The following is an 11,870-nucleotide window of genomic DNA, read 5'->3' as shown; positions in this document are numbered from 1 at the left end:
TTTTGACTGGTTTCAGAGATTTTGGGCTTTGTTTCTGGGAGTATAATCTCACAACTCTTTAGCCATACTAGAGGCATGGCTTTGGCTATGGCAATATAGGTTGGTCAGTCAGTTGGTCCACCACTTTGATCCTGACTAAAATATCTCAACAGCTATTTAATGGACAGCCCTGAAATTTACATCCTCCTCAGGATAAAACTCTGACCCTTTTACTTTTCATTAGGTTCTATCTTTGCATCAAAATTTTAACTGTCCAACACTGTTTTACAGCTGAACTTTGTGTTTGGTGATAGTTTTTCTTTTTCTTTTTTATTTTCTTACCCCTTTAATCATGTTGCAACTTCTCTGATTCATCTTTGTACTCCTTGAGGAATCTTGACCCCAGGTGGGATATCTAAATAGTATTCATTCATTGCATTGTAATGCTCTCCCAACAAAGTGAATGTTATACCATCCCAAGAAGGTTAAAATACCCTGTGCTTGGTTGGTATCTGCAGGAACATTCTGTAGCTTGCTACACAATGCACAAACATCCTCCCACAGGCATTTTAAAGATGCATAGATTGAACAGCATCTCGAAATCTCGTTGGTACAGTTTGATAACCATGACAACCCAATGGTGATGTCATTACTTCTTGGAAAAAAAAAGTCACTCGGGGAGATGCGTCGAAGAGAGCGGCCAGTGTGTAGGTGGAAGAGGAGGAGGAGGAGGCGCAAGAAAAACCAACCTTTCTAAAGAAGCAAAACACATGAAAGACAAAGAATGAAAATTACAGGAAAATTCAGACTTTTCTCCTCAGAGGCGTTAAGCTGTGAGAGAAATATGAACGGCTGGTTTGTTAGGCCCACTTTATAATTAGACTTTGGGCTGCCACCATCATTTCTCATCTCTGTGGAAAGGAGAGCACCAGTCCTCATCACAGCAACCTGCCTGGAAGGTGCTCATTAATGAAATGACGGACACACACACATACACACACATAGAAAAAAATACTCACATCTACACTCAGGAGCCCTTTCTACTTTACTTACCCCAATAACTCAAATAATTGTTTTTCTTCACATTTAAAAATGAGGATAGGTTTTTAACAGCTGTGAGATAACATCTGCCCCAGCAATTTAAGCATGATGGGACACACGCACATCGTGAAGAGGAAAGCTAGACACATTAATCACGCTGAAGTCAGTTTCAAGGATGCTATCACGCATTTAGTTTTCCTCTTTTAGTCATCTTCAAATTCTCCCAAAGACAGCCTCGTCACAAACAGTGCTGCAACAGTTGTGCAGCTCAGGAAACTGTTCTGTCAAACAGAAACACAAAGGTATCATCTGCAAACAACACCTGCAGAGAGGTGGACCAACAAACCAGAATAAGAGAAATGACATTATTTTTGTTTGGTAATAATAACACACTGTACACAGCTGATAAGAGAACACAAACTGGCCTGTACAAACACAATTAATTGTTTTTGGTTTTAATAATTTACCTATCACTGTTATGCTCTTTCACCCAATGGGCAAAACACCTCGTGGTCAAGAAAGGGTTTATTTAAAAAAAAAAAAAAAAAAAAAAAAAAAAAAAAAGCTAAATCTATGAGGGAAAAGCTAATGGGAAATATATCTGTCACTCCAAGAATTTCTGCCGGATTAATTTGTCATAATGTAAACAAAAAGTGCTTTCATTTTTCCTTTCAACTTTTTATTTTAACATTAGGTTTGTTATTGTTAATTATAAACAAATTCCCCAACACATCCTCTGTTTTTTAATGAGATGGTATTTTGCTTTTGCACTTTTTAATTACTTTATAACACAATTCATTACATCTTTACACAATATCAAAATAATGTTGGAGCAGCTTCTCAGTGCAGTTTATGTTTTATTAATTGCAAAATCAACCAATGCTTGTACTGCTAAATATTAAGAATTAGTGTTTCATATTCCATGACTAATTTAAAACAGTCATACTGGAAGATATGGCATATTAGAAACGTTCATAATGTGGATTTACATGCACATTTTCTCTTACCCATCAGTATAACACTGTCCCATGTTAGGAGTAAAAGCATTCTTAACATTCCTCATTGAAACCAAGGGGCACTGAGCTTCAACCTTGGTTTGGACCTTTGGGTTAAAAAATGATAGACTAACAACAACTTCCATGCCCACGTCTAAATATACACACAAACACACACACACACACACACTGGATGTGATACAGTGTGTGTGTCACACACACACACTGGATGTGATACAGCGCTGGCCGGTGCTGTGGCTTCTCACAGGACTCATCCATGCTAATGTTATTCACTCCTGTTTGTCTCCGCTGTGATAGTGCCAAACTCCTCTCAAGTGACTGCTTCAGGCTATGGGTGTTTGGGCTCCTCTCAAGTCCCATTTCATGCATCTCTTATAATTCATTTGTTCCTCACTGTTAGAGTGTGGAAGACAGACAATGGAAGAATCAGTGCAACATGTATGTCACATCTTTGAGTGTCATTTTACAGCTATGTCGGTTACTTGTGACATGCTGCACAGTTGTAACACCAACCACAGAGCATGTTAGTATTGTACATGAGTACAGTTCTAACATACTTTCACTTGAGTTTTTCTGTCTTGTCTACTTTGTACTTCAACTCCACAACATTACAGAGGGAAACATGCACCACTGGTCTACTGCATTTATTTACAGGTTATGGATTTTCTAACTTAAATCATCCATTCAAAAGACACTTTTTTGTCCATAATATGAGTCAAACAGTGGGTCCTAAACTTCCCATAATATAACTTGATGGCACCTTTTATCAAATGACTGGTTTTTCACACTCCAGACCAACAGTTATAATTCACTTTTTGGTAGTTCTCCTGGCTCAAACTGACACGGCTTCTTTTCACAGCTTAGACATCAAATACTGTTTCCCTAGGTTGTGTAATTCACCCTGTGACTAGTAAATTGTCTTAACCTGTAAAATGTGTGATGTACCTGTAAACCCTCACTGAAAGGCCTCTTGCTCCTCTCTCCCCTCACCAATATTTTACCAGTTGTGATGTCTTTGAGATGGTGGACCTCAATCGATCGATGTCTGTGCCATGTGATGGAGAACAAAGAACAAATTGTCAGGGGTTTCGGCGAGGGGGTACATGGGACCGAGCATGGGAGCATGGCTAACTGGAAGGTAACATGGTTTGGGGAATTACCTGTGGTAAGTGGGAAACAGAGAAGGCTGCAGACAGATTGTATTACCTGGAGGACTTACACACATAGATGCACACTGCCACACACAGATTTAAGACAGCTCAGACTGGAGCTCCTGCAGTTCCTGGTCTGTATCTTAAGCCCTAATCCACAAGGGTGTGAAAACCAGTCTTTTTAAAAATCTGTCCTGTAGCGAGTCCCACAAAACTTTGTGAAAATGCAGCTGAATCTCTGAAGTGCCCCTTTAATACTACAATATACACTCAGTTTTCAGTTTACTACCGAATATAATGTTCAGTTATGACAAAAGAGAGGTCGGACTTTGGCACAGGAGTCTGTGTGGATGCTTGTGGTCTTGCGCAGATGACCCCTCACAACCATGTGGACTTCAAAACCAAGAATGGGCCTCAAGCCTCCATCAGAAGTACAGAAAGTGTTGGACAAGTTACTTGAAAATTCTAATTGATTACTCATTACATATTACTCACTGAAAAAATGTAATGAATGAATACTTTACTTTCGTGACTCAGCTATCAGCTCCGTCAAAGGCAGCCTTTAATCAAGTCCAAATCCTGCGCACCCACATTGTTGTATCTTTTGTGTCTAACACATCTAGAAGCAGAAAACAAAATACTGCAGTTTAACAAGAAGGCATCTATGCAATTTGGAGGGATTTACTGATCATCCAGCAGCTGTCTTAGTCTTAGTGACTGCGCACAGCTTCTCCAGAAGTCCCTTTTTTAAAACATCACTCATGAATGGACACATAGCTGTGGCTAACATTTGCCACATCAGCCAAGAACACACAAAATTTAAATAAAACAACTTTTGAAGTATCTGAAGTCACATTTCTCCTCTTTTGGTAGAGGCTACCGCCTCAAATCTGTAGCAGTTACAAAGCAGGAGATGTAGATAAACAGCTATGATGAAAAGAAAGCTATTAAATTGCACTAAAAAGAAAAAGAGAAATAGGAAACAAGGCCACCATAATGCAGAGTATACAGGTCATTCCCACACGGCCAGTGTTCGGGCTGTGCCATAATGTGTACATTAGAATTAAAAGACTCCAGCATTACTGTTTAATGGCTCAGAGCCAAATTAAACATTTAAAAGGCTCCACCATCAAAGTGATGTAAAGGGAAATAAATATTAATGAATGAACCAACACTTGGTTCAAAGGGTTGGAAGATGGGAAAATTAAAAGGGAGCACGGGTCCACATAAGGAAGGGTGCCTGCAGTACTGAGGGGGCTTGCCTCCCTTGAGACCACACATATAACCAAATGCATGAATTCACGTTGCTGTGAGGCATGTTGGTTTAAAGTACATCTGTTACAGTGCACCAAACTGCATAAAATGTATGTTCACAAACTGTTGTGATCGCGTGATGCGTGAAGTCATAGATACACAACAGTATCTTGTCTCACATTTTTTTTCAAGCCAGCCTTTCTTTTGCAGAAATACTCATCCATACATTAGCAAATCATACCCTAGTATATAAATATTTGCTGCAGGCAAGTTCACTCCTATTGATTTTCAAGCTGACCGGAAAGCACTAGAGAACAGATAAAGTATTTTATTCAGGGTTTATTTGAGCTTGTCTCAGTCTCAGATACTCTCACCTTGAATCCATTGTTTGTCACAATTATTAGTAATGTGACCGTGCAAAGATAATGTCAGTGGAGTAAACTGCAGGTCTGCCTTAGAGGAGTAACAAGTCTGGTTATTTCAAAACTACCTTCAGTTAAACACAGATAAATCACAAGTCATTATCATCATCCAGAGTGTGTATTTGTGCATGGCACAGGGTGTACAGGCCACTAAACATGTGGCAGAAATAGCAAGGTCAAAAACAAGGAGTGACACAGGCATTACTTTCCCTCTTGAAGATTCCCTTCTCCAACGTTTGTGGCGGCTTTACGGATACCGCAGGCAAGGTAGACAGCTCATCACAATGGATGACAAGCGTGGGGGTGTGAACTTGACCAAATGAGGGGTAGAGGTGATGACTAATGATTCATTTTCCTGACTCGAGGCGAAAAGTTACATTTTTGTGTGCGAGGCTTCCATGTTTCACGGAGGCAAAAATAGTGATATTCTCCTTGAGTCAGAAAAAAAAAAGTTAGAAGTTTTCAGTGACAGGGTGTCAAAAAGTCTCAGTTTGCCCTGAACATTGTTGTCACTGTGTTAAGCTGCCTGGGTTTGGTAATCTAATACCCCATTAATTCCTGTCCATCAGCTCTACTCAGAGCAAAAGTGAGGTTTTATTAAGAAAATGCTTTATTATGTCCACAAACCAGATCTGTTTGTTGATGTAACATCTCAGTCAGAGCTCACCAGATTACTCACTCTGGAGTAAGCATGAGTGGATGTTTGTTTTTTTGTTTTTTTATGCGTGATAAATTTAACCAGATCTGAAGCGTTAAGACAGATGCACTGTGTGAGTGTGAACTGCGATGCACTTATAGGTGCTTTTGACAATGAAAATGAAGCTCATTAAGATGCATTGGTACAAATCCAGACATAAACTGGAAACATCATATGTGGTGTCAGTGGACATTCAGCTGTACTAAACATCAAAAAAGCCTCTCAGTAAGTCTCTTAAGTAGTTGATTTAATTTAAATGTGCAAATCCCTTTTGGTAAAAGTTTAATTCATCCTTTGCCTCAAAGTTTCAGGCCCACATGAGTTAAGGATATGCAAATGAACTGTCGGTGACTTCCATGCCCATTAACTCACAGTGCCCTCCTGCAGGATTTGTCCTCACACTGACCCCATGTGAGGTGAGTGGGAAAATAATCGTCCCAGGTTGGATTTTCCAATGACCCACTATTTTGCCTCCATCTTTGCTTGAACAGAAAGTCCTCCTGTTTTTCTTTCTTGGATGTAGAGATCTGAAGAAGGTCTGTTTCTTCAGTTATAGATTCTTCATCTGTGAAATAATTTTGATTATGTAAGAACACTGTGAATAATTTTAGAATAAATTTAAGGATTTGTGTTCATAAGGACTTGATCTTTTGCTCCTTCATTTTGTTAAATGAATGTTTTGTTGTTTAGAATTTTCAAAATTTATTTTATAAAACTAGAAGTATTTGTCCAAGGCTGTCTCTGCCAGGTTTGAGCATCATATTTGATAAGCCAATCCTAGAAATCATGTTTATATGTTATTAATTTGATGTCCTAAATATATTTAGAAAGAACTGTAACTGTTTCCAGCAGAAAGGCTGTAAAAACTGACTGAATGCTGCTTGACTATATGTATTTCTGCTGCCTCCAGGTAGCAAAAAAGACAGTTAAGATGGACATGTTGCAGGAAAACACATTGCAGGGTCAAAGTTCACACTGTATTAATAACATTAAACGCAAGAAATGGGACGTTGCATGAGTCCAATGCAGTGTAATCTCCAGAGAAAACAGAGAAACATGACCAGTGAACAGAATTTCAACTTCATGAGGCAGAATACATTATTCAGCAACCCTGGCTAAACTGCATTTCGTGTCAGTGGAACCTCATCTGTGTACACTTGTTTGATGATTTATTCACTTGGTGCTGACCTGCTAGTCTGACACATCTGTAGTTGTCCATGCATAGCATCCAGCATGTGTGGAGGCTGTTGGGGGGGTGGGGGCGAGAGGTGGAGAAGTGCGTGGGTTTCGTCATGACCTTGCGAACAGGCATTTGGTTTTGCTGTTAGAGCCACAAGTGTTGTCAGTGGACTTCAAGTTGAGGTTAAAAGCTATTTCATCTGCCAAATCTCAATATTTAATGACCTTGGGAGCATAATTAAAGCCCTGGTCGTTTCTCTGCAGGCTTCTTGTAATCAAATAGATGTTTTCATGATATGAAAGCTGTTTTTTTTTGTAAGGTTTGTCATATAAGAGGACTTCTTTTTATTTTTTACAGTGTGTTTGAGAATTTGAACAAGATGTCGCACAAGATTCAAGTTATAGCTTTCAATAATATGATGACTTGGGATATGAGGCTTTCAAACAAGTTATTACTGTGCAGATTACCAATATTACATTTGGCGTGATAAAGTAAATTAGGTTTCTTAATTACAGGCACATTCCCCCATGTTAGGCTGGTTGGTATTATCATCATCAAGATCAGTATTTGCTCTCCATTTCATTTTCATTCCCCTTTTGTCCTTCTGTCTGCCTCCCCAAGCTCACTGTTGTCATTGCCTAGGATTTAGAAAATATCTGCCAACTATCCAGCAAGAGAACTCCAGCCAGCTTCCTATGTATCTGTGTTTTCAATAGTCCATGATTTAAACTACTCCCTCTGTCTGTCTCCATGGTCCCTGAGAAGTAGCTGCAGAGATGCTGTGTTGTTCTAAAAAGCAACCAGGGAGTATTTGTGTGGAAGGAATGCTTTGCTACCATTTAATGAAGGCTAATATCATGACAGAGTTTTCAAGTGAGACACTCTCATTTGAGAATCTCAAGTAGAAGTTGTATAACTTGCTTTGGGTCAGTGCATTCATGGTTTTACATTGTCTGAATTGGAATTTAATACCATTTCTACACTTTCAATCAGTATTTGACTGGTGTGTTTCTGTTTATCTGCCGTTGCAGAAGCATTTGTTATTGTATTCGTGTGTCTGCTACCATTGCAATTTTTCCAATTACCTGACAAAACAATTGAAAACAGAAAAATACAAAGAAAATGACTCACCTGGGATGAGTGCTCAATGAGAAAAAAAAGCAATCATTAAAATTGATGTAAGGTGAGAATAAAGAGCCTGGAGACATCTGCCACTTCTCAGAATTTTAAAGAACAGATGATCACCTGTGAATAAATAATGAAGAAGAAATGTCTGAAGCATGAACAGACTGCTCATGTGAATGGATAGGTGAAGCTGTTACTGCTGTGAGAACTGATGGGATGGTACAGAAGGCAGAACACAACTTGTGTGTGTGTGTGTGTTCTGGTTCAAATCCCTGCACCTTCGGAAGAAGTGAGAGCTCTCCCTACTCTCTTATTACTATTAAGTTGCCTTGAGCGAGACGCTAGAGACCTGTTCAGGAGGGAAAAAAGTTTGCTCCATGGCTGACAGTCCAAAACTAATGAGGCTTGGGGAAAAATGCCCTTGAAACATTATGAATGTCTATGAATTTAAAAACGAGGGCATGGAAATGTTTAAGGCCTGCCTTTGCTACTGTTCCCTGATTTATGAAAGTTGTTAGCTGTCAGTCAATCAGAGAAGCCATTCCTGTATGTTCTACTCGAAGGTGGCAAGCAAGGTTATATTCTCATATTTGTCTGTTCAAATGCTGACAAAGATCTTCAACACGAATGCTCTTATAGGTTAAAGAAAAACAGGAGCCAGACATTATTACACTTCCCAATAAGCATAATTGGTAACTGCTATACAGTGGAAGTCTAATAATAATAGTATCAATATTAGTAGTCACACTCATGCACAGCAATTTGTTTTCACATTGCAATATTTAATGTCATTTCAATCCCACTGAAATTTTGACTACATCCCAACTTTAATGTCGCTGACTTTGTTACACAAAGCAAATTATGACTGAACATACATTTCCACTTTCATGTTTTGTTCCTTAAACAGATTATTTAAGATTTTTCCTGAGCTAAGTGCATTGATTAGAACTTGGTTTGGTTTCAAATCAATCAGGATAGCAAGTAATATGAGCCAGACACACTGCATTGCCTATGGCACTAAAAATACTGTGAAGAAACGTGCATCAGTGTTACAGTGTTGGTGTGTTATATGTACAGACAATTTAGCTTAAGATCAGAGGCAGGACCACCCTACAAGCACTTTGTACCCTGCGTGGCTGTTTATTCTTGTTTCTTCATCCACTTTTTTCTCTCTCACCTCTCTTATAGGGTCCCCCGGGGGTCTGTCGAGCTCTGAATCCACATTACATCCTTTGCAAAGCCTTCCCTCCCTGCTGCCGTCATCCTTCTTCACATTCCCAGGCACTTCTCACATCTCATATCTTTCACATTCAGTAATCCTTGTCAGTGTCCAGCAGTGAGAGAGGGGGTTGTATGGACTCATGGCCACTGGGAGGGAAGATCTCCTGTGGTGTTCGGAGGTGCCCTGTGGTTGTATCAGTCTGTTGCTAAAGGTCCTGCTGTGTTTATCTAGAGAGGCATAAAAGGGGTGAGAGGTATTGTGCTTCCAGGTATTTATAGTTCAACCACCTCTACATCTGTATCTTTGATGAAGGCAGGTGATAGGGGAGTCTTCTTTCTCCTGAAGTCCACCACTAACTTCTTTTTTTTTTCTTAGTGATGTAGAGCTGCAGGCAGTTCAGCCCACGCCACTCCACACACATGTCCACAACATCTCTGTATTCAGCCTTTTGGTAACTGCTGATTCACCCCACAGTAGCAGCCAACTGACTGTTAAACCTGAAGTTTGAGGTGTAGAGGGTGATCAGGAAGGGTGACAGGACTGTCCCCTGAGGAGCTCTGGCTCTGCTCACCAAGCTGTCTGATGTACAGACTTGTATGTGGCTGACCAGTCAGGTAGTCTGTGATCCACTACACTAGTGTCCAAGAGAAGGAGAATACAAGTTACTGATACACAAAATGAAGTATATTTTACAGTCTTTTCTCAACTCTTTTCTTTTTTACTAGTGAAATATTGGAGTGTTACACATCTTCAGGCCTCAAAAAACTAATGATGCATTTCCACCTCAGAAACTTTCCCTAGGGACAGGAAGCTTTTGAGGAACTCAGTTCCCCTACCTGTGTTTCCACTGAAACTTGAAGCATGGTCTAAATTATGATACAGGGAGATAGTTTTCATGTTATTCATGCAGAATGAAAAAAACAAAACAAAACACACACGTTGTCTTGCTTTGGAACATTTATCAGCATGGAGCAGAACAAGAGGTTTTATGATGGACTGATGACAGAGTCCAGGCTTTGTTTTGCAGAGCATGACGTTACATGTGCTTACAAATAAGGTGAAAGGCAACCCTTGTGCTTTTGATACATCAATAGACTCATTTGCTGTTTGTGTGGAAACACAAATAATAATTTTCTATTTTTTTCCATTTCCCTTTTTCTTCCTTGACAACAGAGCTTTCTAAATCTGGTAAAATATACTTAATTCAGTCTAGATAGTCTCCTCAGACAAAAAAACCTTTCTCTGTAGAGTAGTTCCTGTGTTTTGTTTTTGTATCTACCTTCGTATTTTAAAGTCAGACTAAAAATAGACGAGATATTGCGCTGACATAATTAGCGCTCCCACATCCCACCTGCGTCATCACTGTTCATGTTTCTGTTACATCAAAGCTCACTTGTGTCACCCTCCCTTGGAGCTTTGCTGCATAGAAAACTGTGCCTTTTCCCTAAATCGATGCAGTATAGTCCCATATGTGAAATAATGTGGAGCTTGATGTGTTTGCCTGAGGAGCACAGTTAAATCACAAATGAAAAATATGCTAATTATCACACACACTGCAGAAATGTGATTTATTTCTAAATGAAAACGACTGACAGTCACAAGCATTTTGCACAACCACACGCAAACAGTATAAGTCTACTCCAGAAGTTGGAAAAATATACATGCACACACATATACAGTAAAAAAACATACAGAAGAATTTTTCAATTCCCTCGCTGCCCCTTTTCACCTTCCTCCTTTTTATTGATCACGCTGATATCGTGCTTTAGTTGCACGAGCAGTTCCTGGAGAAAGGTTCTGCTCTTTGTGCCCTTTGGAAAACTCCTGCAAAGATTTCTCAGCATCCTTTTCAGTTAAGATGCAGAAAGTTTCCCAGTGTCCAATATCTACAATTCATATCATCCATTCTGTATGGCTCACACATACTCAGCCTTAGAGCTGTATTACCTATGTGTACATTTTTCCCACACATACTTTACATGCATGTACTATATGTACAGGCTTACAGAGTGGAGAGTCTGCCCCCTCAGCAGCAGGCCTGGGACCAGGCTCTGTTGCATCTGTCACCACCTTGTTGGTGTACTTTTGGGAATGAATAAAAATCTGTATACAAATAAATCCTTGTTGGCAGCAGAGGGTGGCATTTTGTAACTGAACCAATCTGACCTCACTGTGGAAGCAACAAGTGGCAGGAAATAAAAGATAAGCAATCAATACAGTTTCACACAGACCCACTTTCCCTTAAATGATTGATGAGTGGCTCAGTGGAGGAGAACAGGAGAGGAGGAAAAATGAGGCAAGGTTTCACCTGTTGAATTCGTTGCTAGGGGTGCGACAAAGACAGCAGTGGCAACAGAGGGGCTTATGTATATCTAGGATGTTTGAATGAATCAGTGGATGTGGGAGAAAACAGACTTTCCAGCAAAAATACATAGAAATAAACCTGCCATTTCCGGTATCTCATGCCCTTCAAAAAGAGGGAAAGCTGCCAAGTGTCTTCCTCCATTAATTTCATTTGCCCGTTTTGTCTCTTGATAGTCTGTTTTATTCAATTTGATTCTCATAAAGAACCACATAAAAAGATTTCCCATAAACTCTGACTAATGTAATAACCTAGACATCTAAAGGTACAGATGTAACATTTAGAGAACTGGACTCAGGTTCTAACACTGGCCAGTGTTGCACACTGTTGGCAGTGTAAGGGGGAGAGGAGGACAGGCATTAAGGCAAGGCACTCGGCCTTTGGATTGAGTCCTTTACACAGAAATCATTCCAAAGGCTGT

This window comes from Toxotes jaculatrix, chromosome 12 (genome assembly GCF_017976425.1).
Source record: "Toxotes jaculatrix isolate fToxJac2 chromosome 12, fToxJac2.pri, whole genome shotgun sequence".
NCBI lineage: Eukaryota > Metazoa > Chordata > Actinopteri > Toxotidae > Toxotes > Toxotes jaculatrix.
The sequence above is the reverse complement of the archived record's forward strand: the minus strand, read 5'-3'. Positions refer to the sequence as shown.